Raw genomic sequence first — 7,394 nt, forward strand, 5'->3', positions numbered from 1 at the left:
TAGTAAATGTTACACTAAAGATACGTACCAAGTTTCACAGTAATCGGTTGGTTAGATTCCGAGATATCTTGCACACCGTTTCTAAACACCTAGTTTCGAGAAAAACGCGTTTAAAGCTTCAGAACGTCATTTTTCATATGTATCCTTTACTTACTTTTTTTAGTTATATATCGCGCGGCTCACAGTTCTTACAATTCACAACTAAATTGAATCCAAGTCTCCTAATATTCGATTCACCAAAAGTAACATTTGAATCACACGATTTACACTTTGTAGTACTGCTTAAGGTTGTAAGCAGTGATACAAATTCAATTATTCTGGCGGATTTATTATCATACCCCAAAATAAGTCGTTTTAAAGGCGACTATCTTCAAACTACTATTTAAAACAGGAAAAAATCGATTCTTTTGAAAATCGACAGGACAGTTTGGCCCTGACCCGTTAAATTCACACGAAATCCGACAGGACTTTTTAAATTAATTTAATATCTCTTTTTACGAACATTAGTATACAACAATTGAAACTCGGTTTCCTGGAATGTGGATCACGGGAGTATGGGAATCGTTCTTCGCTTCCAAGAATGTGATGGATAACAACGCGTAGGCGGCTACGTAACTCAAGATGAATGCAGCCAGTGCTTCTTCTCAGTGATACAAAGAAACGATGATCGAACTGGATTAATGGGAGAGAGAAAGGATGTTGGGGGATCAAGGCAAAAACGGACGGGAGAGAGAGAGGAAACATTCGCAAATTATCGAGTGCAACGGAGAAGACTGCAACCGATGAACAAAGATGAATTTGCCCAGGAAGACGCAAATGGAGTCAAAGAGAAAAGCGTAACTACTGTGGTTTTTGCGAGACCATCATATCCGGTCATCTGTCTATTGTAGCACTTATATCTGTCCAGGTCATGGCTGAGAGCGTGTTTATTCGAATAAATCATCGATATACTCCGATGCTTCTATATTATCTTTAATGGTTTCTCAGGATTTTGTTACAATCGCAAAAATAAAAGACAGGATAATTTTCACGATTTTACTTTGTTAAACATTAATTACTCTGTTGCTATTATTGTTCTTAATAGAAATTTCACCGTTTACAGTTTCTCTTGAAAATGATATGAATCAAATTTTAGCTTATCGTATACGTATACATTTTAACCATTGTGAAACATTGCGATATTGTATAGTATAATAATAGAATTAAAATCTCTTGTTAATTATTGTTTATGATTTTTTTTCAATCTATTTATAATGTGTATTTTCTGATATTTTATATGAATTATTTTCATATAGTCTATGATAACAACCTGATGGATTGTTTTTCTTCTTAATGTGGCTTCTCGGTAACCCGCGTTAAAGATTTATCGAGAAATTTGTCGAAAAGTTTTGTAAAAATTAATAACTCTAAATTCTATAAAAAATTACGTTCATTCATGGTCATCTTCATCTTTTTCTAATGAAATAATTGACAAAACGTTGTTCATATTTCACAAATTTGAAACTTTATCATGTTTATAATAAATATTATCTAATAACCACGAAATTAGTGAACGGTTTACATATTTATGAGATTGACTATTTCATATTCAATGATATTTCGTATTCTAATACCTGTAATTAGATGTTCATTATACACTATGAATAATTTCTGCATAAAATTTATTCTTGTGTTGTACATTTTACGTATTTACTTGACATACAATATAATTTAAAACCTCGTAATTTTCGATTTTGCTGTATTCGACATATATATATGTATATCATAAAATTATTATATGTTTGAATACATATATAGTTAATATGTTATAGAAAAAAAGAAACATTTATCCTAATAGAGTAAAAGTAGAAGAAACGAATTTTTTAGGAATGTCAAGTGACATAAATTTTTTGTTATAAATACTTTTTAAATCCAATTTGTTATTAATTGAATGACCATTAATTTGCAAAACTTAACACTCTCCATTTATTTTCATTTTCTTTTTCGTTCTTACCAAAAAATTGCAGGTTATACAAATTTTATAAGATTTGTATCATTTTAAGAACAAACATTATTTGCTTTCGTAATGTGTATAAAAGTAGTATAGAATATGAAAATGTATAAAAAATATTGCGCGAGAAAGATTTAGATTTATTGGAATAATATCACAATAAATACGAGAGGGATTATTAGCTTCATTTGGAGACTGCAAATCCATTAAATTAGGTTAGAAGCATTTCACCAAGAATTTCTTCATATTAACATGATTTCTAATGTGCCTTGTTTCTACTCGGTTTCCCTTACGGCCGACATTCTCTCGTTCCCCTTTATCTTACTCAATTCCACGTCTCGATACATACTCTTACCAGACGAACCAGGCCCGCAGTTTTGTGCGATATTAAATTATCAGGGGAAAGCATCCCCGCCTGTTTCACCCTCCAGGCTTGAATCACATATTACGTAATCCTTACTTCGTAATTTCCGTAGAAAAGAATTTGAAATCAAAATTTATTGTCAGCCATCCCGTGATATATATCACTGATTTGAACATTTCACATTTCAATCTATATTTCGTATTTCATATTTCGTAACAATCATTATTTAATCACCGAGTTAAAATCGGTCGTCAAACATTTATTCGATTTTATTTATTTATTTTATTTTATTTACTTTAGCCTATATGAAACTGTGTATGTATTTCCATAATTTAGTAAGTGATGACGAAATTGAATTCAAATGAATATCAGATAATCCAAAAATCATATTGTTTAATATATTATAGTTTTCCAAATTTTAATTACTCTTCCAAATGGAAATCAACAAATTTTTCTTTTGTCGTCTTTTTTCAGTGAATTACATAATAGTTTAGAAGTTATTAATAGACTGATGGTAAAAAATTTTATGTAGTTTTACAATTGCAACAGTCAATTTTATTATCTTGTAATATTCTGTAGTGCACAACTGCAGTAATAGAGTTAATTTTTTTAATCTTATCAAAAATAGGAGCGTTTGAAGTAACATGGTACAAGCATTAAGCTATTATATAAAAAATTAAGGGAGCTATTATATTTTCAGAAATTTTTATTATATTATTTTTTTAAATAGATTTTTATTTTTTTAATATTAGATTTTTAATATTAACATTAGATTTTTATTTTTTAAATATAGATTTTTATTTTATATGATTTTTAAAATTTCTATTAATATTATTTTCTTAAATACAGATATCTTAAAGGTATACTCCGTATAATGTTGAATATTAAATATTAAAATCATACGTATGTAAGTTTTATTTTTTAATTTAATTTTTATCTTTTTTTTTTATAACAGATTTTTATTATTTAATGTTAGATTTTTAATTTTAATATTAGATTTCTATTTTTTAAATATAGATTTTGGTTATTATTATTATTATTTATTTATTTTATAATTTATTTTATTATTATTGTTTATAAAATATAGATCTTTATTTTGTATAATTTTTAAAATTTCTATTATTATTACTTTTAATAATTTAAATACAGATATCTTAAATGTATACTTCGTATAATATTAAATATTAAAATCACACGTAATGTATATAATTTCATAAGATTCATACGTGATAATTTCAATGGAATTTTTCAAAATGAGAGAAACAACTCTTTCCCATTTAACTCTTCCCAACGTCTCTCTTTAATCAGTATCTATTTTACGTATTTGAATGCAAACGATTATAAGCTTGAACAACGAAATTACGTAGATAGATATATGGCAATCGTCAGTCGGTGTAACGCGTCATTCTAGCATGCCGCCGAGGCGTGAGCGTGCATGCCCGCTGACAAACTGGCGTGAAATATCGGGCAGTGATTCGCGTCAGCGATGAATAGCATCTCAATCTCCACGGTGCGATCTGCACCATAAACAACGTGACTCGCGATGGTTATACGTACACACGTTTCACGTATCAGGGCACACTGTGACTCGATCTAAAGTCACTACGAACGAATAAATTCAGTCGGAGCGAATAAAACCGTTCTCGACTAATTGTGAGAGATGCACGACTCACTTACTTACACGCTCGATCGGTTCGTCCCATCTTTATTTGTCGCGTCGTCCCCGCGTATCACTGTCCTCTTCAGGATATTTGTTTCCCATCTTCCTTCTGTCTTCTCCTTTCTTTCGCTTGCACATCGGTTCCATCTCTTCATGCTCCAGAACATGCTATGCACTCCTTACTCTCTGCATTGTCCTAGTGTGGTGGCGATGCTGGAGGAGCGAGGGGGGGGAGGGGAAATAGGTGGAGGTAGGCTTCGATGCTTGGTTAAACCTCTAGGAGATCGGGTTATGCACACCGCAAGTTCGTCCGTAGATTTACCGAGTGATGGCTATGAGTGATGGATTAGCTGTTTTCCATACTTTCACATAACGATTTCATTGCTATGTATCCAGATGTGGTGTGCTAGAGGTGAGGCAAGAAAGAAATATGAGTAGGTTGATTGAAATTGTTACTGTTCTTATCGTAACAGGACAATCGCCAGTAATTAGAGTTGGTAGGTAATTACGAATATTTCGATTGTAACAGAGTAAAAAGCAACGAAGTTTAATTTTATTACAATTGTAATGGTAATCAATTTAGGGATATTTTGAAATTAAAATGAAAATTAATGCTTCTGCTTTTATGTGTCTTTATTTATTTTCGTGTTCTGGTTATTATATATATCTTCTGATTATTTTCTAGTTATTATACGCAACATTAAGATACTTTGGCATTTTATGATTCATATCAACTCATTCATTTATTCAACGTTCAAAAGTTATAATTTAAGCATGTATTTATATAACCAATAACCCAATTACGTTGATATGTTTTTTCTTAGATTTAATGGAAATATAAAAAAAGTTAAACGAAATGGAACATTGAAATCAACTGAACATAAGAAGATAAAAATAATGTTTGAATTTACTGGCACGAAACTTTTATTTGTCGTATTTGTTTTTTTATTACACAATTGTCTTATTTCATTGCCATAAGTTTTAGAAAAGAATGAACTATTCCGTAGACAATACTTTTAATTTTGAGGATGTTCTTTTAATACAAATGGAATAGAGTGACTTTTATTAATATTTGTTGCCGTGGTCTTTTATATATTTATTTATGATAGCTTTAATGAATTACTATTTTTTAATATATTACTTAACAATTACTCTAGCAAGCAGAAATATAAATTTTAATTATTTAATGCATATAATTTTGGGCATGAGATGAATTAAATAATAATAAATTTTCAAATTGCAAAATAATCAATTATAAGTTACATTAATTTCATATAAAATAATAAACAATTTATAAAATTTATAAAATTATACTATACCGATATTGATATGAATGAAATATATATTAATATAATAAATTTAAGTTAAATTTATAATATATCAATATAAATTTTATGTATCTTGTTTATTGTAAATTTCTCCTTTATTTATATTATCGTCTCTTATGTAAAAAGCTATGTGAATTAAACAAATAAAATTTATATTTTTATTAATTAGTACCAGTATTATTTTAGAAATAAATCCTCAAATCAATTATTTAGATATTAAAAAGTAATTGATTCAATAACAGACAAAAGTATAACGAAACGAATGTCATAACGTTTAAATACTAAATAAAACCCATATGGAAAAATAATAATCTTCAAATATGTAAAATGAATAAAAATATATGGATAGGAAATAATGTTCAAATACGTCCAACTTTACCAGCTCGACTGTTGCACGCTATTCTAACTGTATCAATGAATGGTTACAATGTGTCACTAACTATAGCTAGTTATTTCGTATATTTCGTTTATTAATTATGTAATGTATTAAACATATCAAGGAACAAATGATTAATTCACATTGTGTATTATCAATTGTCACTATTTACTGCTTAATTCTTCTAAATAATATTATAACTATAATATTATAACATATAATAATGTTGTAACTATATTATAATTTATATTATATTATATTATATTTATTATAATTTATATTATATTATATTATATTTATTATAATTTATATTATATTATATTATATTGTATTATATTATATTATATTATATTGTATTATATTATATTATAATTTATATTTATTATATTATATTATATTGTGACTATAAGAACAAACAATATTGATTTTATTGACAATAATGTAGGTCTCATTGATATTCGATATTAATACATTTTTAAGATGTTTGTAAATATAAATGGATTTGGGACAGTGCTCCGGTAGATCGAAGAGAAGGTGGATGTTCCAGGAACTGACCATTCTCACTTCTCTTCGACGTGTTCTTCTCCTTAAAGCGCGACAGAAACTAAAGGAAGAAACTATTAAAGCGAGCGGGATACCTTCGAGCGTTCAGTTCCATAGAATCAATGTTAAGAAATGATGAGAATAAAAAACAGAAATTGTAACAACATGAAAATCGATATCGTAATATATTAATATTGATAAGCTGGCGATAAACATTATAAAATCAGCATTTACTTGATATTGCTTTTAATTCTGTTTGTTTTATTCAAATGGTAAACACGATTATCCAGTTTTAAATTTCATGCTAAACTGTTGTTTTAAGTTGAGTAATATTGCTTGATATCTTTTAAAGTGATATTTTATTAATATGACTTTAATGTTTCTCAAGCTTTTACTATTTTCAATTGTTGGCTTTATTCATAAGTCTTTTAAATTAGCATTTTATTGAAAAGTGTTGCAAATTGTTTCAATTTTAATTTCAACTTCAGGCGTTTTAAGAATATTCCAAGCTGGAAACAATTATTGTGGGATATAAGTTATTTGTCAAGGAGAAAGAAAAATCTGCGAGCTGTAATTTGAAGAATGACCAATAAATAAATACATACACGATGACTGTGAATAATTAAGGATTGATTAGAGTTATTTGAGAGGCTGACTAAATGTGTGTATTTTGTAGAATATCGTTTGTAAATATTTTAATTGTAACAATTATCTTCTTTCCAATACATTTACTGATAAAATACTTAAACGCTGTATAATATTTAGTTGAAGAAATTGTATGAAATCTCTTCGGACTAAACTGCTAAATATGTACCTGAACTCGAATTCTGTGATCTTTAAACCTGACTATTCCCCACTCTGTTTCACAAAATCCCTTGGGCAACATAGAATCCGAATACTGTGCTCTTCGAGACCAATTTCAAAAGTAGCGTTCCCCTTGACACAAAATTAAATAAAAATCCAAACATAAGGAAGCAGTGTTGCTCCAGCGAGATTGCTCCAGCTTCAATGAAAAATGCCGATAATGCAAGCGTGCCGTGTACATGTATATACACATATACAAATATATATATATATATATATATATATATATATATATATATATATATATATATATATATATATATATATAT

Source organism: Frieseomelitta varia, unplaced genomic scaffold (assembly GCF_011392965.1).
Source record: "Frieseomelitta varia isolate USP_RPSP 00005682 unplaced genomic scaffold, Fvar_1.2 scaffold_541, whole genome shotgun sequence".
Classification (NCBI taxonomy): domain Eukaryota; kingdom Metazoa; phylum Arthropoda; class Insecta; order Hymenoptera; family Apidae; genus Frieseomelitta; species Frieseomelitta varia.